Below are 25,544 nucleotides of genomic sequence, written 5' to 3' on the forward strand. Positions count from 1 at the left end.
ACTCTTTTGGTCTATTAATACTCAATTTATCAAAATTACAGCCTGGTATTTCTGGAGTCGGACTGCCCCAACAAAGCCAGATGTGATAACTGTTAAAGATGAAGATGGCAAATATGGACAACTCAATATGTATATACAGTCTAGTCTGCTGTCTTCCGATGGTCTCTAAAATTCCATATTGGGTCAGAGCTGGGAGTGATATTATGGTGCTGGTCCACCTTTGCTCCACTGCTCCTCTAATTCTGCTTTGCTATTTTGAAGGGAAAATAGGTTCAGATAGTCTGCGAGTTGGTGGGGGCCATTCCCTTGGCAGCTTACTGGGCTAACCAGTACTTATATCTTTTGGTCTTGGGCCTCTCAAAGTTCACCACAGACACAGGTACCCTCATAGTGCCAAGCCCATTTACAGTGTGAAATAAAATTCATATTTTATGGTGACAAGAAAATTATAAACATAAAATTTCTTCTCTGCCCTTTGGCCTCCCTTCACCCTCCACTGTGCATCGTGTATCTGTATTATGAATTGACCAAACCTCCCCCATGGTCAGGAATACCTGCTCAACCAAAGAGAGCAACATTCTTCTAGCACCAACAAGACAACTCCTTAAAAGATAACATTCCTTCTTGATCTTATAAAGGGTCACATGACCCACCAGGATGCCACTTAGATCTGGATTATGTAAACTGTGAATACATCATTTGATGTTCAGCCCTCTATCTCAAAAAACTTATGTAACTGTGCCTTGATTTCTAACTGGCAGAATAGTTAGTTCTCAGAACTTTCTGAGATGTTCTTCCCAGGTTATAATCCTCAAATTTGGCTTGAATGAAATTTTCCAATTCTTTCTTAGATCAACTGATTAACTTTTTGTCCACAACCGTCACCTCACACAAGTATTCGCCCCTCTGTGTGATGGGCTTTCCTGGTAACTTTAACGCATGTGGGGTGACCACAACACCAAGATTTCTGAGGAAGTGGCCAGCAACTATTTCAGGGTTTAGCTCCCATATTGACACTGTTTTTCATTCCCTCATCCAGGTGACATCGTCTCAGAAATTTCACTGTCGCCTCACCTGCCTTGGTCTGGATCTTCTCTGGTCTTCCTTCTTGTCTCAGCAAGTTCTCCTCTTGAAATGGCTTCTCGTTTTCAGGAGGTGCATATACAGCCAGTCCTTGAGGAAGTAGTCAGTTACTGCCCACAGATTCTTTTCACTGAGACCAGGTCACCTCCAGACTCCAAGTTCCTCCACTGGCTGCGTGAGGATGAGCTGCAAGTTATCTCTGGTCTGGTGTTTCGTGTCCTCTACCAGCTTGTGGACGTGGTGTTGCCAGTGCAGGCACGGGCTTCCAGCCCTCTTGGCCTAGCGGCACTTTCCACAGGAGCAACCTGATGACGGAGCCCCGATTGTGAGAGAGGCTAAGGTCAAGCTCCAAGCCGGGCATGCTCCCCCTTCAAGTTGCGCCTGCAGGCTCTCGGGACCTCCTCGTCTCAGCAGCTTCTTAGCGCCCTCCCGCAGCAAATCTCCACCCCCCAGGCCGCGCATGCGCAGCCACCATGTTCTTCTACCAGGGAAGTGAGACCGTACAGAGGAGTTTGATACAGTCCCTGAACTGTAACTGAGGCAGAAGGGCATCAGAATCTTCAGCTAGGAAGGTAAGAATGAGGTCCCCATCCCCAGATTAAAGTAAGTTGCAGTAGATCATAAGGATAAATTGTGAAAGATAGCCAGAGGTAATCTAAAATTCCTAGGAGTTTACTTGCCATTTAACTTTGCTCAGAAGTGTTTCATCTATAGTTGCCTTTTTTTTTTTAACATCTTTATTGGAGTATAATTGCTTTACAATGGTGTGTTAGTTTCTACTTTATAACAAAGTGAATCAGCTATACGCATACATATATCCCCATATCTCCTCCCTCTTTCATCTCCCTCCCACCCTCCGTATCCCACCCCTCTAGGTGGTCACAAAGCACCGAGCTGATCACCTTGTGCTATGTGGTTGCTTCTCAGTAGCTATCCGTTTTACATTTGGTAGTGTATGTATGTCCATGCCACTCTCTCACTTCGTCCCAGCTTACCCTTCCCCCTCCCCGGGTCCTCAAGTCCATTCTCTAGGTCTGCATCTTTATTCCTGTCCTGCCCCTAGGTTCTTCATATAGTTGCTTAGTTTATACCCGTTGACTGAAAAAAAAAAAAAAAAAAAAAAAGCACTACCTAAAAATTGAGAGTTATGTTTTAGTCGACAGACATTCTTAGGACTTCAAGCCTTGGAGACAGTATCTTAACTCTGAGAGACTGCTCCAAACAGGAAAGGAGGAGGCCAGGATATAGAGGAGTATTTGCAACAGAATCAGGTAGTCAGAACATCAAAAGATTACTATTAATAAAAGCAAACCAGATATCTCAAGTTAAGGAAGTTAGCACTTTTCTAGGTATGGGAAGATGCAAGAGTCTGGGCTCACTGAAATCATTCTTTTGATGTGCACCTCAGCCCTCTGGGGCCAGTATCCTGTGTTTTCTCATCCTGAGTTTCCTCAGGCTGCACCACCAGGGGTGACTGTAGTCTGATGACTGCTAGACGGTGGGCATTTTTTGTTTACTTACTGAGTTCCCTCAGGGCTCACCATCAGAGCATCTGCAATATGATGGCTGATGGCTCTGACATCCTTTGTTTACTGATATGGCAGGCAATAATTTAGTTCTCATACCTCATACATATTTGAGGAATTCTCTATAACTGTGATACTAACATTTGTTGAACACTGATGATCTCCCAATCACTGTATTAAACAATTTCCAATATATTTCATTCTTACAACACACACTATTGGTCAAATTACCATTAGAAAGAAAAAAAATTCCCTCCAGCTATGTTAAGCAGAAAGGAATTTATTACAGATTATTAAATCTCTCACTCAATCCCGGACACAGTTAAGAAAAGAGAGATCTTCGATTGAGATTTTAGGAGCCCTTTTCAAAGCTATGCGGCAGGACCAAGTTTCTAAGGGAACTGTTGTCTTATCTATGTTCAGTAGGTGTATCAACACTACACTGCTGTAGTAAGGAAACGGCCATGATGAGGAAGCCACTGTTACTTTGGATAGGAAAAACTTTAGTAAGCCAAAACCTCTCTGAACTATTGACTTCTATATCAACAAGAAAACACATCTTTTTGTGTTTACAAGATACCTGTTAGCATAAGGCCACTAAAGAAGAACCTCTCCTCTGTATAGAGAGGGATAGTGTGCTTATTACCTATTATTTCCTAAAAGCTGGGAATGTATGTTTCTTGAGCATATTCTCTGCTTTGAGTTTTGCTGTGAGCTCCATAGTAGACAAAGCATCCTTTGAGTTTGAAATCAAGTCTAAAATGGAGCAAAATATGAGTAGCATAATGAAGTTTATCATTAAATTATATAGGTAACAAATGCTGACTTCATTTTCCCGTCAAAGCAAGTTAAGCATCAGTGGTAATTGATCTACATACTTAAAATCTAAAAGAAACCTCTAATAATGATAAATTTGTTGATTCCTTTAATAGTTAACTGTGGTTGTTCAGAGACTTTGTTTTTTTTTGAGAATGTAGTTCTCTTTCATGTGTTTGTGTATTACAAATAATTTAAACCATCAACATTATTTCACTCATACATATAAACAGTACAACTTGATATCTTTTATTATTTACTATAAAAATATCCTTGGACATCTAATGAGTTGTAGACCAAATTATGTGTTCAACAAGAGAGCCTGCTAAAATTCTCTTATGCAAATCTGCTCCTCATATTATATTTGTCATTTCATATTCACCAAATTTCTTTAAGTTTTCAGACATTGTATCAGACTACACATCCTTGGCAAACAACATGATGGGATATATATTACAAGGCCACCTTAAGTGACATCACTTCTAATATGTACAAGGATTTGAAAGAGAAACAGAGCTGCCACATTGATTAATAACTTGATGTATTTTCAAGTTAATATTCTTTAGTGGACATTGTTAGAAATTTACTAAAGATTTTTAGGTAGGGAAACAGAGCAGAATGTTTAATATTACGTAGTGTGACTGATTTCTTTTGAAAACCTCCACTAAATACATCTCTTGTATAAATCTCTCTACTCTGCCTTCCAGTCTCTGTGTCTCTGTTCACTCATTTCCTTCGAAGCTCAGTGTTTTCTGTGTGAGTATCCCTTTCCTAGATCTTTACAATGAGGGTGCAGATTTAACTTGTGATCTTCTGTGTTCTATTGTAATTAACTCTCTGTAGTAGGTTTCAGTATGGCAGGGGTCTTCTTTTATAGCAACATTATTTTGCTTGTTAAAATTGTAAGAAAGTTCCAAGGATTTAAGATTGCTACTTAAAAATAATGAGTTGTATAATACACAGCTTTAAAAATCTATCCATTTGGGCTTCCCTGGTGGTGTAGTGGTTGAGAGTCCGCCTGCTGATGCAGGGGACACAGGTTCGTGCCCCAGTCCGGGAAGATCCCACATGCCTCAGAGCGGCTGGGCCTGTGAGCCATGGCCACTGAGCCTGTGCATCTGGAGCCTGTTCTCCTCAACGGGAGAGGCCACAACAGTGACAGGCCTGCGAACTGCAAAAAAAAAAAAAAAAAAAAAAAAAAATCTATCCATTTATGTTGCAAAAAACTGAAACAAGTAGAGTCAACTAGATACACTTCTGCCTCACATCACACACAAAAGTCAATTGTAGATTGCATAATTTAGAAGAAAATATCATGCAGTATCTTTGTGACTTTGGAGTAGATAGGGTTTCTTAGACATAACTAATCATAAGTGGAAATAATAATTTGTGCTGCATTAAAAATAATAACTTCTGCCTTCACAAGACACTATACATAGGGTGAAAAAGCAACCTACAGAAGGAAGATGATTTCACAGTACATGGATCCAAATAAAGGATTTTTATCCAAAATAAATAAAGAACTCTTACAAACTAATAGTAAAAAGACATAAATCCAGTGGAAATATGGACAAAAGGTTTCAGCAGACACTTAATAGAAGAAGAAATCCAAATAACCAATTAGTAAACATATGAAAAATGCCAAGTACATTGGTCATCAGACATTTATAGAGTAACAAAAGAGGCCAAGTAATATATTGTGTTAGAATTCAGGTTCATGGTTATCTTTTGTTCTGTGATACCTGAAAGGGGACCAGGAGGGATTCTGGAGTGCTAGGGTAATTCCATTTCTTGATCTGGGTGCTGGTTATTCAGGTGTGCTTAATTTGTCAACAACTCTATGATTATGACAGATGCAATTTTCTATATGCAGTTTAAATTATAGCCAAAAGTTAAAGAAACTGGAAAGAACACAATTATTCAATAGATACACACAATAAGAAGGCTCTTCTCAGAATGTTGGAGAATTTTATTGTGGGTATGAACTGCATCTGAGGCCCAAATATGTAGTAGTCAAGAGAAGTCAGAAATGTCCATGACAGAGCCAAATCATTTGTGCACAAAAGAGCATAGAACATGGAGGTACAAAATCAGCTGTTACCATGTTACTCTAAGTTAGAAATACCCCTCATTAAATAGAGGGATATTTTCTCTCATATTAAAAGAATGATGCATGCCACTGCTCCCAGCTCAGTAACATTCACCATTAGCTGTCATTTTTGATTTTTTAAATGACTGAAAATGTAAAGAATAGGGGGATTTTTCCTGATGGAGCTATATGACTGACAAGTTGTCTTCTATTTATTTTGCACTAGGTAGTCATATTCAGTTCTGCTGTTGATATAAGTTTGTGTTGTAGGCATTGATATAATATACTCCAGAAGCTGTGTGTGCCAGAAACAGTACATTTTCTGATCTCCTAAATTAAATTTCATTTGACTCTACTATCACATTTACCAGAGTGGATAGATGTCCAACTAATGTGGACCTTTCCTCTTTTCCTGCTGCTCTTCTTTTGACAAAAGCAGTAAATTGTTTATGTATACTCAGATCAGTAGAAAAACATTTATAATTAACAGAAATTTTTCTATTGCTCTAAGAATACATACGTCTTAATTACTAAATCCAGCATGGACTTTGATTTTGTTTTCTAACTTGATATTTTGGTGGCATTTAAAATATTTTCTCACCAGATGCTTACGTGTTCTCTTAATTGTATTCTGAAGAATTTTTCTTTTCTGATTTTCTTAGGTCTTTATAACTTCTACATCTCATGTTTTTTTTAATCCTATTTTATTCAGTATTGGGTTTTCCCGAAGTTCCCTCCTAGATCTTCTTTTATCTTCCTCTACATTCTCTGTCTGAAAGGTATCTATCCACCTTCATATTTTTAACTAATAACTATATTTTTGTATCTTCTTCTGACACTTTATCTTAGTTCCTAATCCAGGATTAACTATTACCTGGTAATCATTATTACCTGTCGTACCTTACTGTTCTGTAGGCCCTTTAATCAAGATGAATAAAATCAATATTACTGTTATACCAAAAGTTTTCCTTGTTCTGAAATACCTGTATAACATTAACTTTTTCTTATAATTTATGACTAAAACAGATTCTAGACCCAAATCTCTTTAATATGTCTATCCTCTTCCATCCCAATCAATTTAACCTGATTGAAGTTTCCTTCACTTTTTTGCATAACTCACTGCAATATTTTTTTTTTTTTTACTGGTTACCAAACTCATCTCTTTCCCTTCTAATATACCAGGCCTGAAACTTATCTTTCAATAGTACATAACCATCACATTATTTGCTTTATTAATTTAATCAGAGGTTCTGCATGGTATAGCAGGTGAAGTATAAACTCCCTCCAATGTGAAAACACTCCTTTCAGCCTCATCTTATACTACTTCCCACTGGATACTGTGGTCTACTCAAGGAGAATTGTTTGCCATCTCTTCATGTCTCCTTGTCTTATCCCATATTCATTTTTCTTGCCTAGAATACTTTTCCTCCATACACACTTTGAAAATTTCTCCTCTATCTCCTGTATTCAGGCAGTTATCACTTGCTCTGTGTTCTCCCTGATAGGTTTAAATGTACAAAAGGTGAAAGGTATACAAAAGGACAAACTCCCTGTCCTCACGGAGATGGCATTCCACCCAGAATTGGAGCTGGACAATAAACAAGTGAACGAATAAATAAATAAGAAAATCACATGTTAATATACATGCTTGGAAATAAAAAAAGGTTTAGGCACTATAACATAACTGGTTACAGAAGGAATTTTAAAGAATGAGTCTTATGTTTGAGCATAGAACTTTAGCTGGGGCTTTGTACCAGTCAGTAATGGCGTTTAAATATAGTTGTTGTTTTTTTTTTTTTATTATTCAAGAATTCTAGAAGTAGGCTGTTGCTACCATGACTTAGTTATCCTTAGCTTCTTAGCTTTCTCCTTTAAGCTTGTTGCCTCATGGTCACCCGATGCATCTCCATTCATCCCACCTCTGTACACAGCAGAAAGAGGTAAGGAATAGTTACATCTGTTGTTTATTTTTTGGGAAGCAACGTGTTTCTCAGAAAAGTGTACAACAAATTTTTGCTTACATTGTATTGCCAGCAACTGGGAAATATGTATGCACTAATAGTAAAGGAGTTTAAGAAACTGTAGACTGTTACTGTTATATTTAGCTTGAAATAAACATGATCTCTTCCTCTATATAAAATATTAAGCAAAAAGATAGGAAATGGGCATGCTGAGTAGGTAACTATTAGTGAATGCCACAGACCTTAAGGTTGAAAAATAGTTGGTCATGTCAAGCATCCCAGGCACAGGGAAACTCCAGTGGGAAAGCCTTTTGTGTATTTGTATCTGAGGAATAAAGGTAGGTTACTGTAGCCTGATAGGAGTGAGAAAGATGGGGTATGGTAGATGATGGATTCAAACGTACAAAGTCTAAGATTATAACATCTATCTCCTGCATGGGATCCTCAATTACTCAAGTTGAGGACCTACTTTTTATGCATTTCTTTATTCTAAGCACCTTGCAGAGTTCTAGACTAATAGTAAGTTTTTTTTTATGAGTGAATTTAGGGTAAAGCTCTATATAAATATACTGAAGAGCTCTGTGATTTCCTTTTTTATAAATAGCATAAACTGTATTCACAGGAACATACGGTAATAGGTCAAAATCTTATGACTGGTAGTCTTCACTTTTAGCATAGATTTCTCTAAGGTTAATCATATTATTTCAAAACACAAAGGCCTATTTTAATTGTCAACTGCCTCAATTTCGTAATTCCTCCTTACATATGTTGTTTTGTTTTGTTTTTGCAAAAGAAGTCATACGAAAAATATATTGGTATGTTGGTCTCAATTATCAAAATAATTTCATAAATTCTATTTATTTTTAACTGTGGAGCTATGATCATATTTGATATTTCACAGCTGTGAAAAATTCACAAATAACTTTGTTTAGTAGTATTTGATTAAGAAATTATAGATTCTGATTTTTTAAATTGGGCACTGAGATTTGAGTAAATGGTCTATTTAACCAAATGTTACATTGAGTATATGATATATTAGCCCTGTTTTGGGTGGTGTGCAGTTTTTATCATATGACCCGAAAAGAAATGATTGACTCTATTATTTTCTAAAGCTATATGCTAAATTGCAACTAGTGTTACACTTCACATCAAGTAAGGCATATTTTTTCTTTGTAATTGTTCTTTTGAATTCTTTTTAAATACAAAGTACAGGGCCCAGTGAGGGAAATATTAGCAGTAATTTTTCTTATAGTCATAATTAAAAGCTATTTGTGGAAAAGTTGATAATATGCTACAGTTGATTTATATTCAGTTACATACTATGTGTTATAACATTCAGAAAGTTTTTTGTGATTTATTTATCTTTAGAAGATCTACAAAACCACTCAGTGGTTTCTATTTTCTGTTTCACTTCTTTAAGACCAAAATATTAATATATATATATATATATATATAGTTTTGGGTTTATTTTTTTCCATCTAACACTAATGAAAAATGGTAAATTTTTGTGTAATTAATAAATGTTTATAAAGCACAGAATTATTTCCGAGGTTCCAATGTACCTTATACTGAATTATTTTGAAAGTTTAATTTTTGCTTGTTGTGTTTCCCATCTGGTCTTCTTACATTATCATTCTATGATCTATTTCCAAAACAATGCTGGGAAATGGAGTGTTGATTTCTTCTTTACTAAAATATATTTTCATTATTTTTGAAGTAATGAAAACATTTCTATTTTTGTTTCATTAGTTGACAACATCTTTTTCCATTATTTTATTTTAGCTGGCTAAGTTTAAATTTGACTCTGTGCCTTTTAAAATTCAAAGTGAAATAATCAGGACATTTGACTTCCATTTGCCATCAGCTGAAAGATTAGTTACTTCAACTAGAGGACAATATAATCAATAATGGCTAAATTTATGCCTAAGATGACCATCCTTGAAGATATCCTTTTCCTCCTTGGAAGCATAGTAAAGTCCATCATAAATCTGGCCAGGAAAAAGACCCTCAATTCCTTTTAACTATCTGTCACTCTCCTAAATTCCATTTTTATGGAAGGGAGGTAAAATAATAAATCACAAACCATTAGTCATGAAAGGTCAATCATATTCCTAAAATATTCTATTCTACCACTTAAGGTCTAGATAGCTTTTATACACAGCCAAACAGACTGTTTTTTGCCATTTTCATACTAATGGGATCACAAAAAAATTGCATAATAAAGCTTGGAATTACCAGGATAATTTAGATGTATGTTATTTTCCTGGATTAAAAAAGTAATTCATCAGGCTTATACTTCCTTTGTTACTCAGCTATACTTTCAATCTTCATATGCTCCCAGAGTATATAAGTCAAAGTACCTAATAAATATTAAATAATTATTCTAATGCTTACTTCCAGGTTCAGAAGCAATGGAAGATGAAAAGCAAGATTTTACTGTGCTTACCATCTCATTCTAGAAGTACGAAACTGCATCAACAATTGAAATTTAGAGGAAATATAACAGTAACATAGTATTACTCTCTTATAACTAGAAGCAAAACCTGTTTAGTCTCCATAAAAAGATATAGTCAGGTAGTCTGCAAACAAAATCATGCATATTTATTTTTCTGACTATGAAACCTCCCGAATACTTCAGTAAGGCATTATTTTCCTCAATTAGACATTGCCATTCGCTTCAATACCATAATGTGTATCTTTATAACTTCTCCCTGCCCCTTCCCATTTCAAATAAATTCAAATATGTGTTTCTGTTCATTAGTCACAGACTTGTTCTATTCTTCCAAATTAGAATACAGCATTTCCCAGTGAAATATTATTCTGGTCTTACCTCCCAGTGGTGTGTTCCAGAGGAAACATTCCATGTCAGAGTCCTTCATATAAGTAAGGATGGCTTGGAGAACTATATTAAATCATCTTTTCTATAGACTGAAGATCTCTAATTTTTCTAATCTTCTGTTGCTGTGTCAAATTTTCAATTATTTTGACTATCATTAAAACCTTCCCCAAAGAGCTTTCTCTTGAATTACATTGTTCAAAAGTCTGCACATTCTCCTAGGAAAATCCTGACCATTGCTCATGATGGCAGAAGAAATGCTGGATTCTTTTCCTTCATCTTGCATCACTATATCAAAATGTATTTAAATGTTATGCTTTTTAATTTACAGTTGTGTCATCTGGCATTATTGATCCTCCTCTCCTTAAAATACTCTCCTCTCTTGGCTTTCCTGACACTGCATCCCGTTACTTCCATATGTGTATCTCTGTCTATGACAACTCAGTTTCTTATATATACTCTTTCTCTTGTATCTATACTTTATTTTCTTGGGTTCTGCCTCTGCTGTTAGTCTCTCTTTACTCTTGCTGGTTTTTCATAGCTACATTCTTTTTTTTTTTTTTTTTTTTTTTTTGCGGTATGTGGGCCTCTCACTGCTGTGGTCTCTCCCATTGCGGAGCACAGGCTCCGGATGCGCAGGCTCAGCGGCCATGGCTCACGGGCCCAGCTGCTCCGCGGCATGTGGGATCTTCCCGGACTGGGGCAGGAACCCGCGTCCCCTGCATCGGCAGGTGGACTCTCAACCACTGCACCACCAGGAAAGCCCTACATTCATATGTTAAACTATCATTGATATAGCTATGCTCTATGGGTTAAATTTCAACCTTTCTCCAGATCTGCCCATCCTACTAGACATCCTGTGTGGATGTCCCAATCTCTCTTCCATTTTTCCCTCAACACATCCAGGTGAATGGTGTTATCTGTTCCTAAATGTCAAAGTCTGAAATTTGGAAGCCCTTCTTTATTCAAAGTGTCACTGCCTTAGATCAGGGAGTTCACTTAGATTATTCAAATGGCTTCTTGATCTTTTTCTCTGTCTTTAATTTCTTACCCTCTTCTCTTATCCTTGCTACTGACCTTTTCAGTATATCTTTAAGTACTGCCACAGTTTTTTCTATAATATGCCAGTTAGATAGTACACTGTTTCTTTTGCCTGGACTATGCTTTTTCAGTCTCTGTTGCTACTTTCATGTAAAATATAACAAACCAGGAAGTCTCTAGAACATCCTACCTCATGTTTCCATTAAACTTTGTATGATTGCGACTTTATTGAATGTAAAGTGCTGGTTGTGATTTCTATAGTATGGCTAGACGCCAGCATAGGCAGAGGCATTATCCTCCCATGGAATCCCTTGAATGCCTAGTAAAGTACATGCAGCAGGGTAAAGATGCAATAAGTATTTTTCAAAAATCAATGAATAAATGAATGAACACAAAATACATATGTTCTTCATAGGCAGAGCCTATCATGATAAATAGCTATCAAAGACGTATAAGGTGTAGTATTAGGAACTTAAACTTTCTTAGTCATTCCAGAGATTTTCATATTGTAGGTAAGAATTAGTGCTATTTCAATTTATATGAAATATTTCCTTTTAATAATCTATTTAAGGAGTTTTCTTTTCAGTATGCAAAATGTTCAGATTTCCTATTTATGTTATCATTCCTCCTCATGTGGAATAAGCTTGGGAGATACTGAACAAGTGATGAACTAATTAGAAGACTACATGAAGAGTAAAAAGTAAGAGTAAGGGCAGTAGATTCTTCATTTATTTACTCAGCAAATATTCATTGAGTATATACAATGGGTCGGGCACTGTTAGGTTGTAGATGCACAGCAGAGATAATACACCCCTCCAAGTTTCCCTACAGCTACAGATTTGTCTATCAAGCTTCCTATTCAGAATTTTCACTCAGATGTTTAATATGCAGCTCAAATTTATATGTCCAAAACCAAGGTCTTGAAAATTTTTCCCAATCCCTATTGCTATATTAGTCTTTCTCATCTCAGTTAATGAAACGATTGTCCACACAGTTTCCCAGGTTAAATACCTGCAAGTCATTCCTTATTAATTTTTCTTCATATCTCAAATCCAATACAACAGTCAATCTATCAGCTCTATATTCAAAGTATATTCTTTTGGTTGACTTCTTTGTCACCCTAATTCACTCCTAGACTTCTACAGTAGTCTACTAACTTTTCTCCTAGTTCCATTGCTGTTCACTAAACATAACCCTCATACAGCCACTAGACTAGGCTTCTAGAAATTTAATTAGAACATATCACTACCTTCCAAACCTCCTTTTTTCTAGCCCCACTTAAAACTTCCATTGGTTTCTCCTTGTATCCAAATTAAAATCAGTTTGTTAAATAGTATAAAGTGTCAATATAATATAGCCTTTGTTTACCTCCTATCTGACTGCATTTTCTAACACTCTCCTCTCATTCACAGAGCGCCAACTACAGTGGCTTTTAAAACCTCAAGCTTTCCCTTGTTGCCCCCTCTGCTCTTTCCACAAGTCCTTCCATGACTGACTTCTTTTTGTCAATCAAGTCTTAGTTAAAAATTCACCTCTGGGAGGCCTTTCTTTACTTCACTAAAATTCTAACATACTATTCACAAGTTCCTTCTAGATCATAAAAATTTTTGTTCATAATACATCACAGTCAAAACCCATCTTATTTATTTCGTTTACCTGCTTGGTCTCTGTATCCAACCAACAGTATAGATAAGCACTATGTGAGCAGAAATTCTCAGTCTTATTCATGCTGTTTTTAGTGTGCAGAACACTCTCTTGTGAAATTTAAATTTTGGAAAAGTTTTCCTTAGATCCTAGAGAAGACACTTTGATGTTCATACTCTAAAATATATGGTATCCTTTTGATATTTCCGGATCTGGAGTGCCTCTCCTATTGAAAATGCTCAGCTCATGCTGACAACAATTTTGCTTGAAAACCACTGCTATATGCAAGTAAATACACAAATATAAATGATGTATCTAACCAAATGCAACTCTATATAGACAACTGAACTAATTTTATGGAGTAGCAAAATTGTTGTTTCTTTTGAAGAGTGAATATAAGCTATGTCATTTGATTCAATATTTGATTTATAGCACTCTTCAAATGTATTTTATATAAATTTTTAAAATTTCAGAATAATTAATGGCAGCAGTGAGGAATGAATTTCTATTTGAGAGTTTATAAGATCACTTCTGAGTACATAAAAGTATTTAATAGTTTGTTAAGATTTGGTCCCAAGGCTGACAATTAGTTTATTTCTTTTAAAAAAAATTGATTGTGCTGATAATGGGCAGTTAACTTTGTTATTTATTTGTTTGATTGTTTGTTTTTTCTGCTTAGCATATTTTTCCATACCTTTTCTTCTAAAAAACACCACCACATCTCCTTTAGAGAACTTCTCTCCCACTACCTGTGGTTCTGGTCAGATTATCATTCATTGAACCTAAACCTGGGATACAGGCTTTTGGTCCAAAGGTAGGAAAAGTGTCCCATTGCTCAGAATTTTCTGAACTGTTAGTAAGTAATATTTTTCTCTTCTTTTTGGATTTCATATCATAAGGGTGTTAAGACTGGAGCTGCTGAAAGTCCACCCTTCCAGAAAATCGAAGCAGCCTATTTGCAGAAGAAAAAAATTAAACCAAGAGTTGAAGAAAACCAAAGACAAGCAAAGGTAAACAAATGAGAGAGAAAGAAATTTGATTTTATTTATTTGAATTTTAGAGTCCAGGTGAGGTAAATAATCTTTTCATAATGATTAATTTGTGATGATGTTCTATTATTTGCAACCAAATGAATCCTGATTAATACAGAGATACTTAATAACTTTCCTTCAAATGAATATTGAATATACTAAATAAATCCACTTTTTAAATTACCTCTGGGAAATTGTTACTTCTTCTACTGTATTGAAGTTGAGCATTCAAGAAATATTATATGATGGAGAAAATGGAAGATGATTCCATGTTCCAATTCAATCCTTGACTTGGAAAAAAAAAGACTATCTAATGTCTTTCATAATAGGTCATTACCTGTGCCTTTTCATAATAGGTCATTACCTGTGCCTTTTCTTTTGAAAAGTGAATATAAACGCTGTCATTTAATTCAATGTTTGATTTATAGCACTCTTCAAATGTATTTTATGTAATTTTTTAAAATTTTGGAGTAATTGATGGCAGTAGTGAGGAATGAATTTCTATTTGAGGGTTTATAGATTACTGCTGAGTATGTAAAAATATTTAATAGTTTGTTAAGATTTGGTCCCAAAGCTGACAATTAGTTCATTTCTTTTAAAAAATTGATTGTGCTGATAATGAGGACTTATCTTAAGTTTGGCAACTTTAGGTCAGTACTGAAAATGAAATTTTCTGTGTCCTATTCCTGAGTGCTAAAAGAGATTAGAAGCTCTTCTAAAATAAGCTTCTACATAATGAGACATTAATGGGTGCCATTTAGCATATTACTGTTACAGTGAGCTTCATTACATGTGGTAGTAACTTGCATAAGTTAATATGCCTTCTGAAGTAACTATATTTTTACTAGGCAGTGATCTAAGTTTCCGAATGAACAGACTACTTTATGAAACTAATTTACTAGTATATCTTAGGTTTTCTAATATAACATGGTGTTAAGATAATTTCATTTTGAAAATCTTCTATTTACTTAGAAAGTACTTCAGTGGGAAAATAAATTTTCAGATACTGCTTCACTAATACTGCAGGAAAAATGCACTTCCTTTATTGTATAACATTTTATGTCATCAACATTTTTATGTATTATACAAGAGGGGGAAAATCTTACCTCTTAATATTAATACTTTGATTATTATTACTATCAATCCAAATTATAGTGATTGACACAAATTGTTCATAATTGCTATATACCAACAAAATGCTTTATGCTTTGTTTTACCTTACATGAAGTTAGAGATTTTAAAGCTCTTTCATTTGCAAACTGTCTGATTTTAATTTTCTTCAAGACTGTACCTCCTTTTCGGATGTGACTGATATTTTCTTACTTATTTATAGGAAATGTTTTCCATTTCTATAGTTTTGACATTTCAGGAGTGTTATACAAACAGATTCATATAGTATGTAGCCTTTGGGACTGGCTTTTTTCACCCAGAATCATTCTCTGGAGATGTATCAATAGTTGTATGTATCAATAGTTCATTTTTTTGATTATTTCTGAGTGCTGTTCTATGGTATGGAAGTACCACAGTTTGTTTAGCTATTCACCCATTGGAGAGCATCTGGGTTGTCTGTTTTCTGACAATGTGAACACAGTTGCTATAAACATTCATGTACAGGTGTTTATGTGAACACAAATTTTTATTTTTTTCTAGGCTAAAATTCCCAAGAGTGTAATTTCTGGGCTGTATGGTAGTTGTATTTTAAGTTTTTTTAAGAAACTGGCAAACTCTTTTTCAGAATGTCTATATCATTTTATATTCCAAGCAGCAAAGTATGATTGACACAGTTTCATTATATCCATGCTGGTAGTCATTATTATCATATATTAAAATTTTTAGCCATTCTAATAGATGTGTAGTGATACATCCTGTGGGTGTAATTTCCATTTTCTTAAAGCCTAATGAAAGTGAATATTTTTTTCATGCACTCTTTGGCACCCATATATCCTCTTCAGTGAAATTTCTCCTCATGTCTTCTGCCCATTTTCTAATTGACTTTTTCTTGTTTGTTTTTACTGTTGAGTTTTGAGAGTCCTTTCTACGGTCTAGATACAAGTCTTTTGTCAGATATATGGTTTGCAAATATTTTCTCCCAATCTTTAACTCACTTTTATTCCTAGTTTTCTTGAGGTCAAATTTAGCAAATTTTGCTGTTATGGCTAGTGCTTTTTGTGTTAAGTTAAAGAACTCTTTGTTTATAGCCCTAAATCCTGAACATATATATAACATACTATATTAATATATATGTGTATATGTATATATACACATGTATATATGTATATATAAATACTATTATATATCTATAGATATAGATATAGATATAGATATACATATACATATACATATACATATACATATATATGTTCTTGGTTATTAGCTAATTCTATTTTTGTCCAAGAGAACAAAAGCATATCTGGATTGCGTTATTTTCACAAGAAATTTCAAATGTCTTATGTGTGTGTATCAGGAGTTGGTGAAACAGGTCTAGCTGAAAGAGTTACAACTGGCACTGAAAGTAGGGGCAGAAGAACAGCAAAATAAACAGAGACGAGTTTGTGATTGGCCTTAGGGCCATAATGATGCTGAAGCAGTACAAGTACTATGAGGATGGCTACAATAAACACACACCAACCTGTGTGAGTCAATTGACTGTACTTTACTACAGGAAAAAGGAGAGAGATAGATCCTTCAATTCCCAAAGAAATGTGAAAAATTTAGATTTGTTTAATTAAATATAATACCTGCCCCTTCCCGAGTAGCACACATAATTTATCCTAGTAGAAGAGATAGGTATACAAAATATAAGTAACATTTTAGAAAGATAAACAATGATAAAACTGGCAAGGTGGTACTGTAAAAATATTGACTCAAAGGTGATGGTAATGTGGATTGCAGGAAAGAACTTCAAACATGCCTGAAGCTTATTTCTTCTCCAGTTAAATTGCCTTCATTTCCAAGTGAGTGAAGGTAAACACTCATAGAATGTGCTGGAGTTTAAGGGCTTAGGAAGGTTATGTAGATGCAATGTACTGATCTGTTCTCTGCTCTGTCTGTATAGCTTCTTTTGTACAGAAAGTTTTTTAAAAGTCTTTATATTAAGGCAACTTCTTTCATTGTTTTTGTTGGTTTTCTACAATCAAGTGCTGTCATTCCTATGACAAAATTGCTATCATGAAAATAATACACAATGACATTCTGAATAGTGACTGGATGGCAAAAGGGGATAGTACTTTAGATTGGAGTGTAAAAGAAAAGCTTCTTATAGGAGGTGTCATTGGAGCTAAAACCCAATTCAATTCATTCAGTACACAAAAAATGGAATGGAAAATTCCAAGGAGATTAAAGCATAAGGAGAAAGAGTCTAGAGTGGACAGAGAAGAAAGAAGGTCAGTAAGGGTGAAGTGTGATGTAGAAAAGGGGGGAAGTAGGAGAGGAGGGAAGAATGGGACCAGATCATGAAGCAAACTTTAAACCACAATAAGAATCTTGGGTTTTAATTTGCATGCAGTAGTAAGGTTTTGGGTATTATTTGGTGGAATGATATCACTCAGGTGGCTGGGTAGAAAGAGTATTGTAGGGGTATTGTAGTAGGAATTGGAATGGGCTCTCTCAAAACTGTGCTATATCTGCTGTCTATGTGCCAGGGTTGGAAAGCTAAGTTTATTTTTTACAGACTCTTTTGTAAGTAAGGTTCTGGATATAAAGAAGGTTCTGTCAATTAAACACTTTATGTGGAAGGAGGAAGTGATGTGGACACTAACTCCTATGGTTACTGGATTTGGTAGATCCAACAAAGTTGTGGGATTTTTGAAAAGAGCTCTAATCCTGAGGTCTTCTGGGTTTAAAGAAAAATAGCAGGAAAGAAAACTTCTTGATCTGACACCAAATCCCTGAATCCAAGCTTCAGTTCCTGTTCCCTAGTTTACTGGTGCCAGAGATTTCCATAAGGCAGTAATAATTTCAGACCTTGAAAAGCATAGCTACACTCATGACCTCAAAGATAGTAGCTCCAGTCATGGGAAGGTTTTGTACCATTTTGTGAGTGTATATGAGAGGCATAACCTGCTCCTTCTGCCTTTCCAATAATAATATGTAACCAAACAGTTCATCATATTAAATTCTTTCCTCCTTAAAATGATTACAGTAGTTTTGTTTTCTGAACTTACTCTTACCTGATTTGGGGGACAAGAGTAGAACCAGTGACACCAGCATTAGGATTCTGTTATAGGAATCTAGGCTTGTGAGCATGGCTGGATCACGATATTATTAGTGGAAATACTGACAGATGATCATATATGGGATGCATTTAGAAGGCAGAGGTTTATCATTGTGGCCAGGGTGGGAGATGCTCTGTTTATGGACCTCCAATTGGTCATTTCCACTACAATAGCTCTTACTCTACAGGTCAAGGAATCAATGAGAATGTTTGGTCAACTGCTAAGTATACACATTCTCATTATATATTAAGGAACTAATAAATGACCAAGGGATGTGTATAATCATCAAGAACTGTGAAGAGTCTGATTTTGCCCTATTTTCAAGCTGAGATGTTAGCCTGCCACAGTTTCAGGGTTGTTGACAGAGTCTTGGGTCAGAGACAGAAGACAGTTGATTACTAACAGCAATAGCTGTTTGTATGGGTTCCTCCAGCCCTAATTCCTACAGGTTGATGTGAAGAGGGCCATCCAAAAACTGAGTTGCATTATAGCAGAAGGAAGTCTGAGCTTAGGGTACGTGAATCATTTACAATAGGCAGTAAGCATGCCTTCCCTTTGCTCCAGAGGGATCCAGTTTTTATTATATTGGGCAGCAAACATGCCTATCATTTGCTCCAGAGGGAGATATTATCTTTATCTTCTAGGGTTTCACTCAAAAAAGAAATACGAACTCTATCTTCCAAGGTTGTTCACTATATAATATCTTTGAGAAGATGATTAAGGACAATGGGCAGACAGTGCCAGCACCTCATTCACAGAAGGGACAGAAATGTGAGAAATCCATGGTCTGATTTATCTTCTACCCAGAGGACTTCTATTAACATTTCTTGAAGAAGTTATGGCGGTCTTTGCTGATATATTCTTTCAGCCTTTGAATGTTTGATAAATTCTTTTTGCCCTTTTGTCTTTTAAACTTACAACTCCTTATCTTCTAGCATGCCTTATTTCTGACAAAAAATATACTATCATTCTTATAGTTTTCTCTGAGAGAAATGTAGCTTTTCTTCCCTTTGGTTGATTTGAAGATTTGCTCTTTATAACCGTTTTTAAGCATTTTGATTTTGATGTGCCTTGGTGTAGGTTCCTTTGTGTTTCATTTTGGAGTGTACTGAGTTCCTTGGATCTGTAGCTTTCTAGTTTTAGTCTAATTTGGAAAATTTTGGCCATCATTTCTTCAAACATTTTACTCTCCCACCTCTTTCTCCTCCTCACTGGGGAATGTCATTATATGGATATTAAGTCACTTGAAGATATCCTGACCCTTATTGATTATCTGTTCATTTGTTTCTTTGTTTCTCATTTTTGGTAATTTCTGTTGCTATGTCTTCAAGAGGCTGGTAAGAATAGGAACTATTCTCAGCCTTATGTAATACACAGGTAATGTTTCCATTAATCTTTGACCCCACCTTGGGTATTTTCCTCAACGGCATGTTCTAAAGAGTACTCATCTTAGACTTAAGAGCTTCTCTCTGCAGATAAAAATACTCCTCATTCTCTCTTCTCTGATATTCTTTCTTCCTGTGGACTTTAGCCTCCTTGGTCTGTCTGGATTCCCAGCTTCATCTTCTTTTCTCAGGGAGACTACGGGGCTTCACCTGGATACCTCTCCTACCATGGCCTTCAAAATACAATTGCAAGGACAGTTGTAGAGTTCGTCTTATTTCTCATCTCTCAGGGATTAATGCCATTCATTGCCTAATGTCTAATGTCTTGAACACTGATGTTTCATATATTTTGTCAAGTTTTTAGCCATTTCAGGTAGGAGAGTATATCTATTTCTTGTTACTCCATCTTGGATGGAGGACAAGTCTCCTGGGATCCTTCTGATCCCAACTGCTTTTGGTTAGGTTCCCATGAAGTGGAATGTGAGACACGGATTTGGGTAAAAGTGACTTTCTCATGGACTATGTATCTGGGAAAAAAAATCGGCTTTAAAGGAATAAAGGTAGCAGTGAAGTGTTGAACAGAATTGTAGTTTTAGATGAGGCATAATCTTGGCCTGATCCACAGGGTTCTGGAGCATAAATCACATTGCAGTGTTTCCTCCTATTTACATAAGTAGGCCAGCTTTGTGTCCTTTCTGTCAGTTGTAATCTGCAGTCACCACAAAGGGAGGGGAGCATGTCCTTCCAGTCACTGATTTTGTTGTCACGACAAGAAAGATTCTTTAGAGAAGTGGGAAAGGATGGGAGGGGCTGTTGACTGTTAGTAGTCAAAACTAATAACAACAGAGAAATAAATATGCCAGCAAAATAGAGTACTTGGGGGCTTCCCTGGTGGTGCAGTGGTTAAGAATCCGTGTGCCAATGCAGGGGACACAGACTCGATCCTTTCTCTGGGAAGATCCCACATGCTGCAGAGCAACTAAGTCCGTGTGCCACAACTACTGAGCCCATGTGCCGCAACTACTGAAGCCTGCACGCTTAGAGCCCGTGCTCTACAACAAGAGAAGCCACCACAATGAGAAGCCTGCACACGGCAATGAAGAGTAGCCCCCGCTCACCGCAACTAGAGAAAGCCCATGCACAGCAACAAAGACCCAATGCAGCCAAAAATAAATAAATAAAATAAATTAATTAATAAAAAACAGAAGAACAAAGTAGATATTTGGACAGGAAATCATATTATCTACTGTATACACAATGGTGTATATGTATATATATATATATATATATATATATATATATATATATATATATATATATATATATATATATATATATATTGTGATTGACAATACTAGACTTTACGCAGAATGTTTCCATTTATATAAAGCTAAACATAATCATAATGGAACCTCATCTGGATCGGAGAGCATACATGACTCATTTTTCTGTAAAGGGAGAAGCTAATTAACCCAACATTCACCTTAGTTATTACCTTTTGTTTGTTGCTGGTGAGGGAGGGCAATTCTGAAAAATCTTCACTTTCTTAACCTCTATGGGGGAAAGATATTTATTTTATCATAGTCCTTTAAACTGTCTGAATACTTTATATGCACAAGTACATCCTTGTTCTCTTGGACAGCAATTCAGTGTGTGGCAGGTGTCGGGAGAAACGAATGGACTCTGACTTTTCAACAAATGTGCACTAAGATCCGAGTAGAGTAGAACCCATTTAACTTTCAATAGAGACACAAGGGTACACTCCAGCAAGAATGAGGATTCAAATTTAAGGAATTAAGTAAACATCACAGGATTTCATTTAGATAGTTAAAAGGCAATAATAGCAAACACCATCGTCAAAGACTATTGCCTCAATTTCCCGCACTGAATTGGAAGTCCAAGTGCATATAATATTTTAAAAGCATAGATTTGATAAGTAAAATTTCATTTAAAGCAATCTTGTTAGATAGCTAACATAGCTGTAATTGTAAATGATATTCTGAGTATACTGTTTACTTAATTAATCTCATAGTAATGTATCTAAGTTGTGTGTTGGAATGAATGAACTTTTACGTTTTGAATGCCCATACAGGTAAGTGACTTTAAATAACTTTCATTTGTTTTTCTCTTATTCCTACAACTTCAATCACAACTCTGAGTTCTCTTTTCAAATCAACATGAACTTTTATATATCCAATTTAGTGAATGCTAAAGCTTTCAGCTTATTTTTAGGAAAAGTAAGGGACGTGAAATTAAAATACATTTATGAAAATCAGCCATTATTTCTTATTGATACTTTCAGACTGTTTCACATAATGTTCTAATTTAGTGTCTTTCGAAACAAAAACTTTATAAGAAATGCAATTTACATTGCAGCCTAGCGCCTATGACTACATAGAGACACATAAATAAACATAATCAAAACACAAGTTTCATATAACACTTCTTGGCTCCAGTACATGTGATTTATACATCTGGTATTTATTGATGCATTTTCTGTTTTATAACCTTTTATGCTTAGGAAAAACTAGGTAATATATGTCAAATCCACAGTTTGAAAAACATGAATTTAATAAATGCCAGAAACCAGAATACTGTTAAGCAAGATGGGTTTTAAATTGCTTTTGCACTTTTATTATCAACTACAATTGTTCATCCAAAGGATGGACTAATTGCTGTTTCTTTGGAAGAAAAATCTTTCTTCATAAAGCATATCATTGCCCTTCTGAGTAGAATGACATTTGGGGCCTTAATTAATGAGTGAGTAATACATATTAGTGGGATTTAGTGAGATTCATTTTTAAACAATAAACAAAGATTCTACAAAAACTATTTCTTTTTCTCTTCAGAATATCAACAACAAAATATCTTTTGGATCAATTTGCAGAATATAGAAGCAAATTCTGTGTCATTACTTTGGAATCCTATCCTTGTCTGCAAATAGGAACGCTTTTTATCCATCATAGGTACCTTATACAACCTATTATATTTTTAATGCCTTTTGATCACATTAAAATACCCAATTGTACCTCCAAGGGCAAAATTTTGCATAAATTGATACTTAACATTAAGAATAAACTCCCAAATGAGTTAGAAAAAATAGTTTTGAAAATGTTTACATCAGTTTTATCAGAGTAAAGTAAGTATATTATCTTTCAAAGGGTTTATGAGCCACCATATTGGCTTAAATACCACATGCCGATATAACCATACTTACTATACATAAACACACATCATAACAAATGCTTCTTTTGATTTATGACTTTTTCTTTCCTTAGCACCTAGATCTGTGCCTGGCATATACTAGGTACTCAATAAATAGTTTTAATTAATTGAACAGCACTGTAATAGTCTTATATAATCATATTTTCATAAATTATGACATACATTAAATGTTATATTGACCAAGATGAAATAGCCTTGCAAGAAAGTAAAAACTTCAAGAAAGAAACAGTGCTATTTTAATGTTATTGATGAATTGCTCCAGGATAGCAGAAAAGCATTTATATACTGTAGCTAGTTTAAAGACAGGTGACCTTTTAAGAGATTAGTTAACCTTTCAGAAATTTTGGAGAGTTACTGTTTTGAAAGAGAAAGGTCAGAGTAGAACTCAGAATGCAGTTGTTGTCTCCTGTGTTTGTTGCTATGCCTCTTAATTTCCAATAAATTAATTCAAAATGTAGAGTCTGTTCAGAAGTAGATCTAGTTTTAAGATGAAAGAATGGTATTGGTTCACACATTTTTCAGGTACTAGAAATGAATAATCACAGCATGAAAGCTCAAAATCCTAACTTATTTATGAATTTCACCTTTAATCTCATTTAGTGCTAAAAAGTTACTAAGACAAAATGTGTTTGATTAAAAAAAAAAAGCACAACGCTTCTGGTTATTGTTTCTCTTTAAGAAAAATTCATTTCACCTTTCATTTCACCCCAAAGATATTTTTTTCTTTTTTTCTGGACTTAATCTTCATAATTCTTTTCCTATAAGCCCCTGCAGTCTTAAACCCAATGTTTACATATTTCCTTAGATGTGTTAACACCAAAAGGAAAATAGGGCAGAGTGTTTAGAAAAAGTAGTATAAAATAGCATTTCTGTTCCAAGCTTTCAAATACTTGAAATACTTTAAGAAATAACATAAAAATATTTCAACATTTATAGATTTTGATCAGGTTGTGATAAGCAAAGGATCATTAACCTGACCTACATGCTCTCTTTCTTCTTTATAGTTTCCTATATCCATATTTTAAAATGCATACAATTTGCTTCTTGACCTATTCATTTCAAAAGAAACCACCTTCTAGTTTGGAAATGAAGAAAATGTTTTTTTCTGCTAGATTTGGTGATATGTACAAGATGTCAAGCCAATTTTATATTACCTGAACATATAACTTAGTTTCTGATGTTTTATTCATACTCAACTGTGAAACAAATATAGATAATACAGTGCCCAGACTTAAGAAAGCATAAAAAAATCAAAGGGTAAACATCATATTGTAACAACAATAGTCCTATTTGAATGAGCTAGCACTATTTTGGAGATGGCAATAAGCATACTGATAGAAATTTCACCTAATCAAAAATCTGTCCAGATTTTTACAATAAATTGTGCTTTATATGATAATTATTATTCACCAGTTCTCATCATTTCAACATCAGTATAGCCTTAAAAATGAACAAAACCTTGATTGGTGTTTGAATTGTCTGGATTCATTAAATAAGCACAGGGAGGAAAGGAGAAGAAAGTTGAACTTGGGTGAAGCATATTTTTAATAAATAAGAGTTTTTTTCAGTGTAATTCAGGATTGACTTTATTGTTGTCCTATGTGAAAGTCTCTTTGAGCGGTGGGATAGTATTAAAAACATGGGTATAATCCTATTGGTACACAATTCTATAAGAAGGCCATATTGAGGGCAACTGCCAAATATATCTCTCATGTTAAAATGTCAGGAGGTAGCTCCTGGTTTAGTAACCAGATTCTTTCATCTAACAATTGTGATATTTCTGAGTGTGAGTACTTTGTGCTTCTGGGCCAAGATGGCTGCTGTATTGTCTGAAATTACATCACATTCTAGGAAGCTGAATAGAGGGATGGACAAAGACAAAGTGGCAAGTTGGTCCACTATATGTCTTTAACCCTCAGTACACTATTAATGTGCAATGTACTCAATTTTAGTTTTTGTTTCTACTTTTGAACATGGCTAATTATTTTTCATGTTTAGTATGTTATGATTTTCTCAGGAGTCTTCTGAAGACCAGAGAAAAATACCTTATAATTTTCTCTTTTTTTAGTACTAAAATAAAATTCATTGTGTCTTACAATTACTTGTATAGGTTGATTGGATCCTCTTATAAATCTCAAATACATTATGGGGTTTTAAATTATTATTATTATTATTATTATTATTATTATTATATATTTTTTGTGGTACGCAGGCCTCTCACTGTTGTGGCCTCTCCCATTGTGGAGCACAGGCTCCAGACGTGCAGGCTCAGCGGCCATGGCTCACAGGCCTAGCCGCTCCGCGGCATGTGGGATCTTCCCGGACCGGGGCACGAACCCGTGTCCCCTGCATCGGCAGGCAGACTCTCAACCACTGTACCACCAGGGAAGCCCTTAAATTATTTTTTGATGTCTTGCTGTTATCATCTTAGAAATTATTTCATCATTCATCAGTTATTCTAAACCATGCTAAAAAAATACTCATATGAAGAGATGCTAATGTCACCAGGTTATTCAGTTGCTCCAGATATTGCATTATTATTTCAAGATGGTGCAAAGGAAACTAATTGATAGTCTGTTTTTAGCTTTCATTGAGCACAACTGATAATTCGGAGTTTCTCATTTTCCGCCCATAATGGCAAAGAGAAGAAAACTGGTGAGGTAACTATTAGAATATATTAGAATATAAATACA

At 35.1% G+C, this 25,544-nt stretch overlaps 1 pseudogene across 1 annotated transcript in view; it reads right to left on the minus strand.

Annotated features, from left to right (window-relative positions):
* Nucleotides 1-272: 272 nt before the first annotated feature.
* LOC308626345 (large ribosomal subunit protein bL9m-like) overlaps nucleotides 273-25,544 on the minus strand; it is a 39,817-nt pseudogene continuing 14,545 nt past the window's right edge. Inside the window, exons 2-3 of the transcript in view lie at nucleotides 877-1,451; nucleotides 273-404 (exon numbers count right to left, since the gene is read on the minus strand). The product of the transcript in view is annotated as a large ribosomal subunit protein bL9m-like (transcript). The remainder of the gene's footprint in view (nucleotides 405-876; nucleotides 1,452-25,544) is intronic.

This window comes from Mesoplodon bidens (genome assembly GCF_964165515.1).
Source record: "Mesoplodon bidens genome assembly, chromosome: 1".
In the NCBI taxonomy this organism is placed as follows: domain Eukaryota; kingdom Metazoa; phylum Chordata; class Mammalia; order Artiodactyla; family Ziphiidae; genus Mesoplodon; species Mesoplodon bidens.